Source organism: Lynx canadensis, chromosome A3 (assembly GCF_007474595.2).
Source record: "Lynx canadensis isolate LIC74 chromosome A3, mLynCan4.pri.v2, whole genome shotgun sequence".
Taxonomy (NCBI): domain Eukaryota; kingdom Metazoa; phylum Chordata; class Mammalia; order Carnivora; family Felidae; genus Lynx; species Lynx canadensis.
The window spans coordinates 106,795,988-106,815,495 of NC_044305.1; the positions used below are offsets into that span (position 1 = coordinate 106,795,988).

General features: G+C 39.7%; 1 long non-coding RNA gene across 2 annotated transcripts in view; it reads right to left on the reverse strand.

Annotated features, from left to right (window-relative positions):
• Positions 1 to 563: 563 nt before the first annotated feature.
• LOC116738009 overlaps positions 564 to 19,508 on the reverse strand; it is a 50,351-nt gene continuing 31,406 nt past the window's right edge. For both annotated transcript variants that reach the window (XR_004343480.1, XR_004343481.1), the window contains exon 3: positions 564 to 792. This is a non-coding gene — a long non-coding RNA (uncharacterized LOC116738009). The remainder of the gene's footprint in view (positions 793 to 19,508) is intronic.

Here is a 19,508-nt window from a genome sequence, read left to right on the forward strand (position 1 = left end):
GAATAGATTATTTTAAGTGTTTTATCTGACAGTTACCTATAAATATAGCTTTATTGGATAGCTACAATGAAGTCATATATATGAGGAAAAATAATGACATGAAATTAAACTGCTATTAAAATGATATGAGCCAATATTTATTGGGCACTTACCATGTACCTGGCATTTTCTAACCTAATTACCTATATTAATGTGTGAAATAAGTAGTAGAGGAAAACAAAACACAGAGGTTTAAATACCTTGCACAAAATTACAGCGATTAAATAGTAGAAATGGGGTGGGGGAAGAACTAACACCAGGGTCAGCATTTTTAACCACTATGCTGACCTCAGAGGTTTGTTTAGGAATATTCTAGAGTGTGATTTCAGATCTGTTTATATCAAGCCAGAATTAAAAATCACCATTTATATCTCATCTAATGTTAAAATAATTGATTATTAGAATTCCAGGGCTATCAAGAAGAGGTGAAACTATACCAAAGATGTGAAAAAAACATATTTGTGTATGTCACCAAACAACAAGCTTGTTTTGATTTTTTTATTTATTGATCTTTATTTTTTCAGATTTGCCTAAATATTCTGGCAAGCAGAGTGCTCTAGGAATGTTTATAGCAGTCCTCATTGGAAAGATACTTCCCAGGAGGGTTGCCTCTAACTGACCGGATCATTGGAGGCAAAGCCACAAACTAGAAATACGTCCTTACATCTTGGAGAATTGACTGTTAGGGTCAGACTCCACTGTTCTCCCATCAGGTGCTGGTTTCCAGAGGAAGGTTCTATTCGAAGAAAGGTACTGCAAAGCAAATGGAAGAGCAAGGGTCAGCCAAAGAGACAGTAAAAAATTTTCAGAAGCAGGTCATCAGACATTCATGAGCATTTTCTTGGTGCTGGGCAATGCATGTTAAAGGCAACAAGGGCTTGGTCTTCTAAGAATATCCTGGAAATTCATGGCTGCTGCATATTCATCCTGCTGCAACCCATTCTCTCTCTCTCTCTCTAACCTGTTCTCCTTTTCATTAAAAAAATATTTTTGTCTTTCTACAAGTTACAGTTCTTTTCCTAGTAAAAATGAGTCCCAGAACTTTTAGAATGCACATTAGAAGTGGAATTGCCATTTAGAGAGGGACAGCTAGGCCACACAACCCCAATTTCTCTCTGAACATTCACTGTCTCCTGGTGAATGCTCACTGGTTCCTACAAACTCTGTCTCATGGACCTCTTGGGCTTGTTCTTTTATTTAAACATGTCAGTCCAAGCTTAGGCATACATGAGGCTTAAAATCAAAGCATTTTGTTGGGGTAAAGGGGTCATTTGAAGAATTTGCTGAAAGATGAAGAATAGCCAAGGCAAAATATCTGCTAGAATATCTGCTTTGCATTGTGTACTTTGTTCTATTTCCAGTCTATCGTTTACCCCATGGCTTCCTCTGCCAAGCTCTGGCTTCCACTAGATAGGACCCCCAGTTAGCCTTCACCATGTTCAAGTCCAGGGCATGAAAGTAATAGTCTCTTAGCTTACGTTTCTCCATTGGTTTCCTGATTTTCTGGGATAACTTGATATCAGAATTGATCTCCCTCTCTTGGTGTATTCAAACCTCTGGGTCCTCATAGGATGAGTACTTACTGTTATAATATGGCAACCCTAAGATTTATATAAAATATAATCCCAGTATCAGGAAGGATGGGTGGGAGGAAGCTTGGAGAGACTGTCTTTTTCTTATGTTGACTTCTCAATTTTGGGACAGGCTTTCTAATCAGAAAGATCAGCAGACATAATCAATGTTTGTTTTTTTTTTTTCTATTTTAACTTTCTATTATTTTAGAGAGAGAGAACCAGCATGAGCAGAAGAGAGCGGCAGAGGGAGATAGAGAGAATCTCAAGCAGGCTCCGAGCAGTGAGCACAGAGCCTGGACACAGGGTTTGAGCTCACGAAATGTGAGATCATGACCTGAGCTGAAATCAATCAGACACTTAACTGACTGAACCACCCAGGTGCCCTAGAAATAATCAATGTTTTAAGTCTTTATCAAAGTCTGATGATATCGTGGTTTAGACAAGATAGAGCTTAAATGTGATGTGGTAAACCCCATTTAAGTCTGTTTAAACCATGGCTGAAAAGAGAATTATTTAGCCACCCATGAAAAGGGATAGATGAGGAATGAAGTATTGGGATGACTAATGGAAATCCCTTAGCCTGAACTGGTCCGAGAGTCCCACCCTGTGGAACAGAAGGTAGAAAAGAGTCCACAACTGCTGAAGCTGCCACATACACCGGTAGTATTCATTACCCACGAACACTGAATACTTAATATAATTATAACGCCCTCTGCAACCAATGGCAGCTTATGTGAACTAAGAGGGAAATGAAGCAGCATACCAGAAATTCTTGAAAGCAAAACTCAATTCTAACAAAATTAAGAACAAAAGCGTCTCAAAAGCATGTGAGGCAGTTCTTGAAATGGTGACACATGGTTTGAAAACAACCGAGACTGAAATTCTGACTGCAACTTACATAGAATTATGAACATTGCTGTGGGTGAGCAAAGCAAGCAATAAGTACATTTTCACAAGCATCTGGAGGATTGTTTTACAGCTCAGACAATGCCAGCAAATTGGCTTCAGGGATATGATAAGAAACAGCTGGAGCTGAAAGCACCGGGCTGAGGAATGCCAAAGAAAGAAAAGGGATAAGATGGTTCTAACCATAGAACTCTCAGGGCAAGATCGAAGCCCCACCTAGGCTCATTTTAACTAATAAAGTGCAAAATGAATAATACGAAAATGTACATTGTAAATAGGAAACTGGGGACGACTGCAGATAGTAAAAAATATAAGCTAATTGATGTGGGGAGAAGAAAGGGGTGATGTAGGGTTTGTGATTGGGTATGAAAATAGAAAGAGGGTTTCAATGTTATTTTGTCGTCTTCAAACAGTGCTGAAGAGTGAAGGAAGAGACAGTTCTTTCTGAACCAGTAGTAAAGTCCATGGCTGCTCTTTGCTACATTTTCATTGAATTTTAAGTGGATTGTATGAGACATGAAGGAAAATATACAATTTCCCGATTATGGTTTTCTTTTGAGTGCTCATTCTCAAACCCCTGGCCTTACTTCTAAGTGGCCAAGTGACCTTTGAATCTTCAAACTTCCCAGTTCAGTTTTCTCTGTCTTATTTTTATCCAAACTGTCTTCCCTCATACATGACCACCCTTGTTTGCACATAGCAACACAATGCCGTATTCATTTGTGACCCCTATGGAAATCTAGTCACCTGTTGTCCTGTTTGCCAACATAGATAGGCCTTCTTCCCAATTCCTGCCCAACTATCAAGGGTGAGACCCAGAACTCAGAATTTGACCCAGAACCTTCACCAGGTTATATGGATTCTCTTTCTTCCTATTGGTTTTTCAGAAACAAAGTGAAAGTGTCAAAAATTTACTACTTGAACAACAGGTACCTATTCTGAATGGAATGGTTATTCATTATATATTTATAAATTAACTTTCAACATATATTATTCAGAATGAATCTTCTATGTGGGCATGCAGTAGGCACCAAACTATAGAATTACTCTTCGAATTCTAATTTTCTCTGTTATTGTGTTGGACTTTATTAAATTGGGTTCTGTGACTACAGAACACATAAGGGATTTACAGAAAGTTAATGTCTTTCTTGCAAGTAAATCATTGTTCCATTTTTTTTTTCTTAATTTTAGAGGACACAGTGACAATGGTAATACATTTAGAGCTAGTGGTGGAATGATAGAGGAAGTCTCTGACAGGTCTATTTTCTGGTAGGAAGAGACTACCTCATCCACATCACAGGGTCTGGGGTTCCTTCGCGAATGTCTTCCACACTGCTATACTGTGCAGGACGCTGTTCGTAACATTAAATACATTAACATGCCTTGAGCACAAGAGCCACCCAGATCCCCAGACATCACACCATGTGATTTAGTGTCACTTTTCCCTCACGTGGTTAGAAGGCACAGGATCAATGTGGCCTTTTGAACACTAACCTAAAGGGCACATATTTGTAAGACTGTAAAAATAACTATGGTGCTGTATTTAAAAAATTGGTTTTGGCCACATGTTTATGCGTTCTTAAATAACTTTCTTAACTGAATTTCATAGTGTGTGTGTGTGTGTGTGTGTGTGTATTGAAAGCTATCAATTTTTTATAAACATTATAGATGGTATATATAATTAAAATATCTATGTGTATAAGCTTTCTTAGTATGTGCCCAGCCCTGTGAAAAGCAATGTAAAACAATATGTTAAAACAGTATGAAAAAAGGGGTTACTGAGGCACAGAAAGTTGAAATAACTTGCCCAAAGCATACAATTAATGCAGAAGTCACTACACTATATATTCAAAGTGTCAGCCAATAGGGGCACCAGCTAGTCGGGGCCGCAACAGAATCTCAGTGCCATGTCAATGCTGTAATTGACATTGAACATACAAATGTTGACAGTACAGCATCTAATCCAGACAATATCCAGCAAGTGGAATTCAGATGCCTGGGTTCTGATGGGAGGTGGTAGAATGGACTATCCTCCCAAATTTCAAGCACCAGAGAGAGCCCCACCCCCACAGTGAGCCACTCTATAAGCAAGAACACAGTGGTCTAATAGGCAATTACAAATACTTTTGGCATTTCAATGGCTATATATTTCCCAATGTCATCGGGAGACTGCAGTTGTATTAGGTAAATTCCCCATCATGTGCTTGCTCACTGTTTTATAGTGACAGGTCAAAATAAAACTTATTCAAGTTACAATAAACTAAAATATGGAAAACCCAAGCTAATTCATTCATCATGAGTATAGGGGTGCTATTTTAGAAATCTGAGCAGTTACCTTAGTCTGTGCAGCATATTATTTTTCCGGGAAGGAATATACTACCTTGGCTTTCACGTTCTCTGCCAGGGAGAGGGAGAAAGAGGACACCGTGTGGGCTTCTGATTTTTATCACATTGACATAACCTATACCTCATCACATTAAAGCATTACTCAAGGTCCTTCAGAAGCTGTAATTGAAAGGATCTGAGATGCCAAGACAGAATCTAGTAGCAAATGTCGTGAGACCCACAGAAGGTCTCCAGCAAGAGACATGTTTGTGGATTGGGGGATGTTTAACATGAACCATGGAAATGCTAAAACGAATTTTCCCTTAATGAAGAATGTCTTCAGTGGGCTTTCTTTGTGTTAAGGCAACTTCTATCTGCTATCCTGTGCACCGGGGACTTGCGAGTACAGAAGTAGTGTGAGCTGACTGGTATATCCAGTGGAGCATTTCCTCCAATGTCCATGAGGGATTGGCGCTAAGAGAATTGGGACCCCCCCCCCCCCGGCAGACTAAATGCTGTCACTCTCTGCTACATAAAAATGCAAAACCATAAATGGCAGAATTCCAGGCTAGCTGAGACACTCTTTTATTTCCATCATGTTAAGGTTATGAATATGACATAGCTTTCAGTTAAATACTGAATGAAAAATTGAAATGTGCTTTATCTCACAGATTTTCTTTCAAGACCATATGTATTAACATTTCCTTTCATTTCTCCTTGACTGGGCTTATAACAAATCCTCAAGCAGTGAAGTAGCTTTCCTTGATAAGGGTTCTCAGATTTGCCCTTTGAAATGCTCTAAGCAAATTTCCTATTTTCTTGAAAAAGTATTCCTAATGCTATCTTCTTTTTCTCTTCTGCTTTCAGAAATCTCTTATTGGACATTTTGGTTGCATTATTAGCTAAATTAATATATATTTATGTGGAATATATTAGTATTTGAACGTGTGCCTACAGAGTTGCTTTATTGTTACAATTTTATCAGAAGGTTTTCAGAAGCTCTTTGCACAATGCATAGTCCTCGGTGCACTTCCTGGAGACTAAAACGTTTCTTGTATCATATTTTCTTAGTCTTTTAAAATCCCCTATTATATTTAATGGCAGTAAAATCCCAAGTGTTATATCAGCTTATTGGGTGTCAGAGATTAAAACAACAACAACCAAAAAAAAACCATTAGCTTGGATGGCAAAAGATGCAATATGAGTATTTAGGAAAGAAATGGAAATTAGGTGAATGTCTACTTTGTGCACATACTTTCCTCACCTTATACAACTTAATTCTCTTATTGATCTTGTAAGTTTTTAAATTTTACCTTTACAATCAGAATTTACAAAGAGCTCAGAGAAGCAAAGCATTTTTCCCAAACAACTAATTATGGCAAATGTGGAATTCAAGCTCCTATGTATCTAATCCCAAATTCTTATTATGTCCATGATGCCGTGCCGATTTTCACAATTCAGATATTGCTCCATACATGACATGGTAATCTCTGTTTCCCACCCCCAACCATGGCATAATTTTTAAGCCGCTTTATAGAGGTATGATTGCATGATAGAAACCATGCATATTTAGTGTATAAGTTTGAAATACCTTCCAATGATAGGTCCCAGTAAGTGGTCTGTACAATAATCAATTGAATTTTAAAACGTCAGGGAGGGGCGCCTGGGTGGCGCAGTCGGTTAAGCGTCCGACTTCAGCTCAGGTCACGATCTTGCGGTCCGTGAGTTCGAGCCCCGCATCAGGCTCTGGGCTGATGGCTCAGAGCCTGGAGTCTGTTTCGGATTCTGTGTCTCCTTCTCTCTCTGCCCCTCCCCCCTTCATGCTCTGTCTCTCTCTGTCTCAAAAATAAATAAATGTTAAAAAAAAGTTTTTTTTTAAAAAAACGTCAGGGAAATCTAATAATTTTTTTAGTTTATTTGAGAAAGGGAGGGAGAGTGAGGCAGGGAGAGAGAGAGGAGAGACAGAGGATCCCATGCAGGCTCTGCACTGTCAGCACAGAGCCCAATTCAGGACTCAAACTCATAAACCGTGAGATCATGACCTGAGCAGAAGTCAAGAGTTGGGTGCTTAATGGACTGAGGCACCCAGGTGCCCCCAGATCTAATAATTTTATTTATATGGTCTTTATGGTTCTTGGAGCATAATGGTGAGGAATCAAATCTGGGCTCAATTTACTGTTCCACCACTAACTGTTGGTGTAACTTCTGGATACTTCATTTATTGGAGCCTCCGTTCCCTGATCTGTGCCTCAGTTAGAATAAGCTCAGCTCCACAATGGGTAACGACAAAATAAAGTGATACATACAAAACGTTAGCACAGATTCTGTAGAGGAAGAAACAAGCGCTGATACTTAACGTAGGTAGGAGAGAAGGAAATTAAAATCAGTTTCCTCTGGGGCGCCTGGGTGGCGCAGTCGGTTAAGCGTCCGACTTCAGCCAGGTCACGATCTCGCGGTCTGTGAGTTCGAGCCCCGCGTCAGGCTCTGGGCTGATGGCTCAGAGCCTGGAGCCTGTTTCCGATTCTGTGTCTCCCTCTCTCTCTGCTCCTCCCCCGTTCATGCTCTGTCTCTCTCTGTCCCAAAAATAAATAATAAACGTTGAAAAAAAAAAAATCAGTTTCCTCTGCATAGCAGATGAGCTAATCTGCTGAGAAAGAATACCGTGAATAATTAGTGGGTTACTGGACCACCAGCAGAAGTCTGAAGAAAAATATAAGCTTTTGTTTTCTCTCTTCTGTGAAAATAACTTATATTGACATAAGAAACAAAAGTAACTTTGAAAATCCCTTTAATAAACAAAGTAGGAAAAAGCTAAGGTAAGAATATTATCTGCCCAAATCTGTCTCGATTCAAGAAAGCCTCCAACAGTGTAAAACATATCGCTACTTCTCAAGCAGAGAGCTGTATTGCTCTGAAAAATAATGATATGATCCCGAGGGACCTGTGATTCATTTCTCCGGATGATGAGGGCTGGGGGTGAGGCTGACCAGGAGAAGAGTAACGTGGGAATTTGGTTCCATGGCACCGAGCTTCAGGAAAGGTGAGAAAGAAGTGACGTCAACCATGTCCCATTGGAGACACTCCTCATGGGAGAAGTAAATGGCAAATGAGGCAGGATAGAAAGGGAAAGCAGACATCACCTTGCATCTGCTAGCAAAATTGGAGCAGACGTAAACACTAAGTTGCCCTGAGAAATCCAGGTGAGACATGTTAGAAAAGAGCTACGCTGGCGTCTGTGGCATAGGCTCCCTCTGGAGGAGTGACTCGGGAATGTGTGTCTCCAGGACAGGAAACAACATCTCTGTTTGGGAAATGTTCTGAGAAGACATTCCCAGCTGGAGAGTTCGGACTGCCTCTTGCCATCTTCACTTGTACAAAGAGCAGACCAGAACTCTACAGCCGCCGGTCACACACAGAGAAAGTTCACGAAGGATTATAAAAGGGAGTTGTCAGCATTGACGTAAAGCAAACCGGAGAAAAGGAACACAGCAAGCGAAAGGCAACTGAAGAGGCAGAGATCAGGAAAGAATTCAAGGTAGCGATGCCATCGTTCCAGAAATGAACAACGAAGATGTTGCCTGTAATAAGACAGGGAAAATGAAAAGGATTTTAGTGATCATGATTAACACACCTAAGGAATTTGCTATATAATGGAACCCAAAAATGGAGTAGTAGCTAGAGGTAAACAGACAGTAAAGAAGCAGAAAAATGAGTAACATGCAGGAAATAAGGGAGAAGAGCAAAAGAATAAAAAGGAACCTAAATGCTCTTCAGTAGAGCAGTTAAGTAAATCATGATACACCATATAGTAGAACACCAAGCAGAAATTTTGTCAACAGCTACTTTCCAGTGAATAAACAAGGTATAATAGAATATTTTTAATCAACTCCCATTTGTGTAAAACAGCTGGAGACTGTATTGCTTCTCCTGAGAGGAAGTGAGGGTCAAGCGGGAAGAGTTAGGCAAAGGGGCTTGCCTTTCCCTCTACGTACATTTGTACTTCTAGAAACACACTTCTTTTACCACATATATGCCTTATTTATAGATGAAAATATGTCAAAACGACAGAAACGTCAAGAATAAATTCTTGATTCAACTTCCCCCAAAACCAGCAAATAAGAAGAGATGAAGAGGAAAGAAATTACAAAATATAAAGCAAAAATTAAGAGACTGAAATAAAACTAAAATATATGGTAGGATTCCTTAGCCACACCCTTGGTTTTAAGTACAGATAATGGTGTTGACTAAGTTATGCCTCTAACCCATACTCTCTGAATTTCCCTAACCTCCAGTTGTTATATCCAACCACAAACTTGAATTTTCACTTGCGTTTCTAAGAGGCGGCTTCAATTTAACATGGCTAAATGTGCCTCTTTCCTAATCTTTGATCTCAATAAAATGCACCATTTCTTATTTGCCCAAGCCACCATCCTAAGATTTATCCTTAAAATATTCTACTCTTTCCCTCATCTCACCCATACCCCAGTGCTCTTACCATAAAACATATACCAGTTCTGTCTGATTCTATCTGAACAACTGTCCAGAAGCCCATCTCCCCCTCATGTCACATCTCCCTTCCTGTACTCTTACCTATCCGCTGTTCACAGTCCAAGCACCACCGCCATTTTGCTACCACGATAAATCCCAATGGACTTCTACTTCCATCTACAATCCACTCTCCACATCGTGGCCAGAGTGATCATTTTAAACTTCCAGTTATAAAACCAGTAAGTCATGCAGATGCAACATAACAGCTCAAGGAATACATTTCAATATTCAATATTCAATATTCAATAATATTGTAATAACTTTGGTGACTGATGGTAACTCGACTTACTGGGGGATCATTTCGTAGCGTATAAAAACATCAAATCACTATGATGTACACCTGAAACTAATAGGACAGTGTATGTCAGTTACACTTCAATAAAAATTGTGAAAATAAGATCATGTGATCTCCCTTCTTAACACCCTCCAATGCCTTCACATCACACTTAAAAATAGAATCCAGGATCCCCACCCTACCTAGAAGTCCCTGTTGATACTACTTCTCTGACATTATTTTTCCTTCCATTTTCTCTTTCATCACTCTGATGCGTCCACTCGAGGCCTTGATTTTGTTCCTTGTCATTGCTAAATGTGTGTTTGCCTAAGCTCATTTGAATGGGCTATTTCATTGTCCTGGAATACTCTGTCCCCATGCCGCTGGTCAGAGAGGCCTTCCCTACACACCAGTCTGAGGAAACACCATCCCATCCATCAGCATCACACTGCCCTCTTTTATTTACTTTATTGGCCTTATATAACTATCTGATATTTTCTTCTCTGCTTTAGTATCCGTCTATTCCCAAGTATAAGAATAAACACTGCCTAGAAAGAGTAGATTCTATTTTTGTTGAATGAATGAATGAATTCAATTTTTTTAAATGTTAGTGAGTCTTAAATATAGATATTACATAGGTACAAAAAAAATGACTTAAAGATAAACGGGGACACCTGGGTGGCTCAGTCGGTTGAGCGTCTGACTTCGGTTCAGGTCATGATCTCCCAGTTTGCGAGTTCGAGCCCCGTGTCGGGCTCTGTGCTGACAGCTCAGAGCCTGGAGCCTGCTTCAGATTCTGTGTCTCCCTCTCTCTCTGTCCCTCCCCCGCTTGTGCTGTCTCTCTCTGTCTCTCAAAAATAAATAAATAAATAAATAAATAAATGTAAAAAAAAAAAAAGATCAACAAAACAATGTGACTGGCTCTGGCAAATTGGATGGATGACCTGGCAAGGAGGTGAACTTGCACTTTTAGTTATGTGCTATGTTCACAATGCTGTGGAACTAAGTTAACTCTTGCAATAAAAATTGCATCATTTTTTCTTGTTTAATAAACACATAAAGATTTTACAAGTTGTAAGCCCTCTTCTAGAAAAAAAAAAAAGTCAGACACAGATTACTAGAGAGAAAATATAAGACTTGGAAATGGTTTAGCCAAAGACAGGTGGGCACAGTGCAGTAAAATATTTGTTAGTGACCATACTTTCTAACCCATCCTCCTTCCCTTATGCTATAAATGTTAGATAAAATTTTATTGATCAACTATATTCATTGTGTCTTTAAAGCCAGATGGGTGAGATTCACAAGCAAGATATAGAGAGGTTCTATTTTAATATCATAACAGCTTTTTTTAACAATATGAGTTTATCTAAGTTTATCTAAACATTAAATTGTTACTGATATGCACACATTGGATAAGAGCATCTTTCAGAAGGCACTATTTTGAATTTCTTCTTAACAGACAACGGAAACCTCCATGATACTGTAGGTGACAACATGGGAATGTTCTAAGAAGTGCTTTTATGTTTTACCTGGATAATATTAGAAATTTCGTAAGAGGTTACTATATTTAAAATGTATTATTGATAATCCAATTCTTCAAAAATATTGTGACATGTTACAATCCCAGTGCAACTTCACAGTAAGGATGGAGAAAAGAAAATATTACACTGTTGTCCTAAGTAGGTAGATGCTTTGACAATTGTTACCTTTATTTTTATATTGGCCAGCGAGTAGTTTGAGCTTTAGACATGGAAAACCTGAGTCCCTCTCAGAGACAGAGTCCACAGGCTCTTGGAACTCTACTAATCAAAATAAAATATCCGAAGGGTCACCATGAGAGGAGGGATGGGCTTTTATCAATTTGACTACAAATGATAAAGCAGGACTGCTGTTAGCTCAAATTGTATCCTTGCAATAATTTTTAAATGGCATTTCTTTCTTAATTTATATTGTTACATTGGCCAAATTACTTTAGTAAAGAGACAAACCCACAACAGTTGGATCGGAACAATGTCCTATCAAGCAGCACCCTTGTACAGTGCACAACCTGTACATACATACCCAGTGTCTTTGTAATTTAGAAATACCAGGAGACATTCCAGCTCTGAATTAGAAAGACATTTGTAATGTAACTTTTAATAGTCAGAACGAACTGTTTCAGTAAGTTCTAAGTCCCCCATGATTGGAGGAATTGAAACCCTGGATTAATTAAATTCACGTATTATGTGGAAATTATAGATAAGATTTTAAAAATCAAATGGCAGTTGGACTAGATAATCTTTAAGGTTTTTTTTCCAATCCTAATATTTAATATTCTATTTCAAAAACTTTTGTTTTTTAAGCTTATTTGGGGGGCAATAATACTTAGTTTTTTTTATTTTTTTATTAAAAAAAATTTTAATGTTTATTTATTTTTGACAGATACAGAGACAGAATGCGAGTGGGTTGGGACAGAGAGGGAGGCACAGAATCTGAAGCAGGCTCCAGGCTTTGAGATGTCCGCACAGAGCCCCATGCGGGCTTGAACCCACGAACCGCGAGATCGTGACCTGAGCGGAAGTCGGACGCTCAACCGACTGAGCCATCCACGAGCCCCAATAATTAAGTTTTTTTAAAGATAAAACATTAAAAATCAAGGCACACATCACTTGGAAACAACTGGTGTCATCAGGAGGCGTGGTGTTCATTATATTGGAGGCACATAATTATCAATGTTCTGACCACAGTTTCACTAAACATACTGCATCCAGTGTTTCTGGTGCCACAAAACAGTAAGGTCAATTAATTATGACAGGACAGAGGCCAGGGGTCAGACGATATAGCAACAGTTTAAGAGAGAAATCGGGAAATCTGGGTGTCTCTGTTGGTTAAGCATCTCGGGTCACGATCTCGTGATTCGTGAGTTCGAGCCCAAGTGGGTCTCTGTGCTGACTGCTCTGGAGCCTGGAGCCTGCTTTGGAGCCTGTGTCTCCCTCTCTCTATTCCCCTCCCCTGCTCTCTCTCTCTCAAATAAATAAACATTAAAAAAAAAAAAGAAATCAGGGATGCCTGGGTGGCTCAGTCGGTTGAGCGCCCCACTTTGGCTCAGGTCATGATATCACTGTTCGTTGAGTTCAAGCCCCGCGTGGGGCCCTGTGCTGACATCTCAGAGCCTGGAGCCTGCTTCTGATGCTGTGTCTCCTTCTCTCTCTGCCCCTCCCCCCCACCTTGTGCTCTGTCTCTCTCTGTCTCTCAAAAATAAATAAATGTAAAAAAAAATTTTTTTAATAGAAATCTACAGGTGCTATAGATAGTGAAGTAATATTACCAAACGGGTGATATTAAGGGAAGTCTGTAGAGAACAGTAAAGGAGACAAAAACACATATAAAGGATGGAGGAAGCCTAAAAAGAGTCCCACAGCTCAGAGAGCAGTTTGGTGGCAGTATCTGTCCCTCTCCTGCAATGGGGTTGATTTGGCTGATGTGAATGAGAAGCCCCTCACCTTCTCCCCCTTCTGTGATGCTTTCCACCTTGTCTGAGGGGAGCCATTCTTTCAGTAGGGACACGTTTCCTTTGGGTCCCTCTCAACTCATTTTCCCCTTTGACTTTCCATTATCTTTAATGTTCTGAAGGTTGACGAGATTTCTACTTAATACTTTTTGTCATAAATGCACCAGGGGACTTTAGGAATAAGAGACTGCTGATCTCTGGAACAACCCTGGACACACCACTGGGCCAACTATTACTATATAAGCTATTATGCCACCTAAGATGCATTGCTAGAAGGCAATCAACAGAAGAAATATGGAAACATGGAGGGAAAAATTGTTCATGGAGCTTAAAAAGCCATAGAAGAATCTTACTTTCATAATATATAAACACTTGCATAGTGTTTACAAAAAGCCAGATATTTTTCCAAATGCTTTACACATTACTTCACTCAGTTCTCACATAGGAGATATTATTATTTTGCCTGTTTTACTAACGAGGATAGTCTACATTATTATCTTGTCCTAGAGACCATGAATGAAACTCAAAGGTGGATGGTCTTGATTTTAAGGAAGAAATGAATACAGATTTCTTTGCAAGGACAACACTAGAGCCAAAGATAGAGTTTTGATGTGAAAGAAAGCAAAACTTTCAACACAAATGGATGTTCGAAAGTTGAATTAGTCCATTTTATTTCTTATATGTGAATTGCCTGATCATCTTTATAAAAGTAATTTTAGCTTCATTTATATTGTTTCTCATTTTGATGTTTAACATGAGAGCACTTCTGGTTTTTGTTTTCTATCTTAAAAACCCATTTTTTTCCCATTTCTCACCATTTTCAGACTGAAGTGTTGACTAGATTTGGTTCAATAGGAATCAACATGATGACTTCCCCCAAGCCCCCATGGTGGGGAGGTTGGGGGGGGGGGTCCCATGACCTACGATGGTGTGTTTACTCATCTGGATTTGAAACATTTCTCCTTTTCCATTTCACATGTTCCTATTAAAGGCATGTATTTTTAGGAAATATTTCATTAAAAACTCAGAAGGTTGGGTGTGAGGGAGCTACAATTAAATGATAATATCAGGAGAATAGAGCATTGTTTCAAGATCACCTTCAGCTCTCCTGCTGGAGCATAAGTGGGGGCGCAGGGCAGAAGCACTGATTTTCCAAGCAGGAGACATTTGTTGGGTGACAAAGCCTTATTACAATTTATTGACTTTAGTGTACAAATGATGAATGCAAGGGTAATTGCAGTCCTTACAGATGAGGAGACATCGTTCTCCATGTCCGTCCTTCTAGACCGGCGCAAACCACTGTTGGCTCGGCTTGCTGCCGTGTTTAATACTACCTTCTGTCAAATGTTGATGTTTCTCACTCTTTCCCATCACTATTTTTTTAGCGGTGATTTTTTTTTTCCTATTCTCTTCCTCACGCCCCCTCTTAGTTTCCTCTATGCCCTTTGGTTTGTTAATCTTCTACTGATTTTTTGTTTATTTAGCTCAGACTTAAGAAATGATTTCCAAACCTGACTGTACATCAGAATCAGTGGAACTTTTTTATTAAAGTAATTATTTCTGGGCCCCACCCCAGGGGATTCTGACTCAAGAAGGCTTTACAAAGGCCATGAAAATCAACAGTTTTAAAAGTCTGTGTTTTTAAAAAGATTCTCATGTGATAATTATTTGCAGGCAGACCTGAAGATCCTTAACTGGTATCTTTTAAATTACCTTAGGCAGCTTTCACTGTTTACTTCAAAGCAAGATAACTTCTAGAAGGCAACATCGGGGTGTCATCCACTTTAGGACAAATGCTCCCATACACAGCCCTCAGTCTACCTGCTCTCTGACCCCCCAGAGGGCAGGTGAGCTCAAATTCCACAGGGAATGTTTTTCTGGTTGCCTGCTGTTTTGAGGAATGCAGGATTAATCAGGCAGTGGGCCTCCTGCCCAGAGAGGCTGTTCTGAAAAAAAAGTGGCCAGTGTTTGCAAAGCCTCCGTTTGGGATCCAGGCCTCGGAAGGGAACCCCTTGAAGATGGGGGAACAGCGAGCTCCCTTCTCTGAGTTTCATGCCTCTTCAGTCTTAACCGTGCATGCAGTTAAGAGAGACACCGTGTCTCCCAACTCTCTCCCCCTTGCATTTGCAGAGTATGTGGGAACCACGTGACAAGCACAGAGAGGCTTTGTTTGCTCTTATTAAGCTGGTTCTTCAGTGAGTACATGTGGAGCTCAGTCCCAAAAAGAGCACACAGGTCTCACATACAGGGTATGCAGCACCTGCGATCGTGAATTATTGAGTGCCTGAGAGCATTGTGATCATGACAGCAACTCTTATAATGCCTCTGGAAAATTCTATCATTGGGATACAACATGACAATATATTATTTATGGGATAATGTTAGGATGTTTTGGAAGGTATTTTACCATCTCTCTTTCAGTACAGTGAAAATAAAATTCTTACATGATTTTTCCAGACAAAAAGAAATGCAAACAAACACTATTTGAACTACTTAAGTAGTATCTACTTATTTAAACTTTATAGGTGAAATATAGTTTGTTAGCACACCCTTAAACCCCATAAGCTAAGTCAACATTATTGCTTCTATGTTTTTTTTACATGAAATTTATTGTCTAATTGGTTTCTATACAACACCCAGTGCTCATCCCAACAGGTGCCCTCCTCAATACCCATCACCCACCCTCCACTCCCTCCCACCTCCCATCAACCCTCAGTTTGTTCTCAGTTTTTTTAAAATTTTTTTAACATTTATTTATTTTTGAGACAGAGAGAGACAGAGCATGAATGGGGGGAGGGCCAGAGAGAGACGGAGACACAGAATCCGAAACAGACTCCAGGCTCTGAGCTGTCAGCACAGAGCCCGACGCAGGGCTTGAATTCACGGACCGCGAGATCATGACCTGAGCTGAAGTCAGATGCTTAACCGACTGAGCCACCCAGGCACCCCGAATTAGGATTTTTAATAGTTTATTTATGAAACAAAAGATAATATATATGCAATAACTGTTGTCAGTTTTAGACACTGCAAACATTTTCTTTTTTTTTAATTTTTTTAAACGTTTATTTATTTTTGAGACAGAGAGAGACAGAGCATGAACGGGGAGGGTCAGAGAGAGAGGGAGACACAGAATCCGAAACAGGCTTCAGGCTCTGAGTGGTCAGCACAGAGCCCGACGTGGGGCTCGAACTCATGAACCGTGAGATCATGACTTGAGCCGAAGTTGGATGCTTAACCGACTGAGCCACCCAGGCGCCCCAACAATCACACCTTCTCAAAAAACACACTGTCTATCTTTGTGTTACAAGTGTGTGTGAATGGTTTTGTTGCAAGATTGTTGTTCTGCTGCCTTAAACAGCCTATTACATTTTAAAAAGAAAGATGATATAAAACTGACAAAATGATTAGACTTCCATGTCTGTATGTATCCGTCCAGACATTGTTCTAGGAACTTGCCCATACATACAGACATGTGCACACACACACACACACACACACAGAGAACTGGACTATTTCACACACTTTTTTCACATAACTGTAATATGGAAAACAATACGGACATTTTGTCAGTAAATATAAACATGTGTAGTCATTCATAATAAATACAGAGCATTTCATTATATGGTTGCCCTACATTTAATTTAACGTATTTCCTATTGTTGAATATTTAAAATATTTCTTATTTGTTGCCATAAAAAATATCATCCAAATACCTGTGCATACCTGTATGCTTATTCCCTCAAGATAAATTTCTAAAAGGAAAAGTGATGGCCTAAATTTTAATTTCCGAAACATGCTTGCCCCGCAGACATGCCTACACTTCAAAACTGCACCACTTATCCCCATGTTACTCAAGAAAAAATAAGTAAATTTCTAAGTCGCACACCTATTAAAAGGGATGAGATCTGGATTCCAACAAGGATTAGTCAAGATGCTTCAAACAAGGACTAGTCAAAATGGTTGCTAACATCTAACGAGCACATTAAACACTTATTAAACTCAAATTGACTCTTGATACTATTAAAAGTTTAACTCTACCTCGTCCCTCTGTTTGGGATAATATTTCTAAATAATGAGTCCTAAGATTCCATGCCACATATGGTGGGAAACCCCGAATCCCAGAGATTTCTGAAGTGTATCCTACACCATCCCGTCTTCTAATTAGCTCTTGTTCTGTGATTGATCTCTGCAGAACTCTTGTTTCAGCTCTCAGAGTTGCTTCTCTTTTTTGGTACCGGTTCTGACCAGAACTGGACTCTCATTCCCATTCCCTAAAACCTCATCAGTACAAGATTGTGCATGTACATTTCACCAAAGATAGAGTATTAGCACAGGGGCAGCATAGAACACCTAGGAGAACAAATAATTTTAAGATTAAATATTATCCAGTTCTTCTTTTCATTTTTTTAATGTTTGTTTTTTGTTTTTTGTTTTTTGTTTTTTTGAGAGAGACAGAACATGAGTGAGGGAGAGGCAAAGAAAGAGGGAGAGGGAGAATCCCAAGCAGGCTTTATGTTGCCACCACGGATCCCCATGTGGGACTCGAACTCCCGAACTGCAAGATCATGACCTGAGCTGAAATCAAGAGCCGAACACTTAACCGACTGAGCCACCCAGGTGCCCCCAGCTCTCATTTCCAAGCTTTTTTGCTCTGGCCACTCTTTGGGGTTCTTACTGTCTTATCTTCTGCCATAAATTCCATTCCAGGACGTGGTCACCTTCTTCCCACAGATTCTTTCCCCGGCTGAGAATTAGAATTTCTGGAGAGACTTTATGAAACCGTTGTTGCTCAGCACCCCCCCTCCTCCCCACCAAGGAATTAGAATCTTTGGGGAGTGGAAATGAGAAATGGGTATTTTCTAAAAGTTCCCCTTGTTAATTCTAGTGTGCAGCCAGGTTAAAAATTACTGTTTACAGACCCTTCGTCCAGGCCTCCTCTTTTGGATTCCTGATTCCTGCAGTCCTCTGGCCTACCAGCCAAAGCCTGAAAACTATTATTTCTTGCTTTTGCTGAGCAAGCTGTTTCTTTTTCTGTTTCTCTTTTTCCCTTCTCTGCACAGTGCCCTAAGGCACGACCTTTTCAGACTCGAAAAGGTGATATCCTAAATAAAAGTGAAACTCTCTCCTAAGGGAAAATTTGCCATTCTTCGAAGGCAATTGGGTCAAATGTCAACCACTTTCAAACTCCAGAGGTTTTTTTCTTTCCTCACTCATCTCTGTAAGGGTCGTCCACCAATTTAGTAACACGTAGGCATTCCTACCCCCAAGCAGATCCCATAATGTCTGTGGTATTGATGGTAAAAAAAAAATCTATTAAAGTTGAAAAGGCAGCAATAATCAGTCAGAGAATCCTCTGCTAATGGCCATGATGTTGTGGACTCTGACTTAATCACAGGACCTATGGGGAAATGGGTGAGAACCAGGATGTGGCCATTGAATCAATGCCCACCTTTCATAATAGCCTGCATTATTCCAGCCATGTCACCTTTACATGCTGACCACCCTACAAGCACAGCTGACAAGTTGCCACATGGTCAAGATCACTAATCTCCCAATTCTGTAACATTTGAGGAACAAAGTAAAATTTCAAATTATACCGCTTTTAAGTATACCAAAATTCATAGTTCACGTGTGTTAGATGACAAACTATATATGCCTGGGGTCAAGCATATGTCTTTGACTCACTCTAAACTTAATTTATAGTTTCATTTTTCAGTGCAAAAACACTGCCCTCAGAAACAAGTTTCACTAGGCGGTTTTCTAAAATAACAGACCTTTCCTAAGTGTGGTCCTTGCCTGGAACTCAGACATGAGCAGCTGTCCCTGACAGGTCCAGTGGATTGATTCCATTATATTCATGGTGACATTTGCCTGCCTTGTCTGTAAAGCAAGGCCCAGTGGAGAAAACAAGAGGAAGTTCAGCACACACACACACACACATATATTCTGCTTAAAAGGAGCTCATTTAAACTTCCTCGTTTTCCTTGCCAGCATTTGGCATTGTCAGTATTCCAGGTTTGGGCCACTCAATAGGTACATACATATGCCTATATTGTTAGAGAATTCTGCTCCTTACTATGTCCCAAATTAATGAATGGGTCTTTTTCAAAGTCAATGAAGGTGAAAGGTTCAGAACTCTTAAGAGTACAACATGAGTTAAAAAGATCTTTCAGTAAAATCTCTTCATTTCAACTGAAGACAAAATTAAGGGATTATCAGAAACTACCCTTCTGTGTTCTTCTGTGCTTTGCCCATAACCTTATTCTCTTCCTTAATTTCTGTTGGCCTCTTCTTTTTTAATTCTTTCAGCCATATGACCGAGACTGAAGATGCCTCCTGGTTTTAGGGGTGC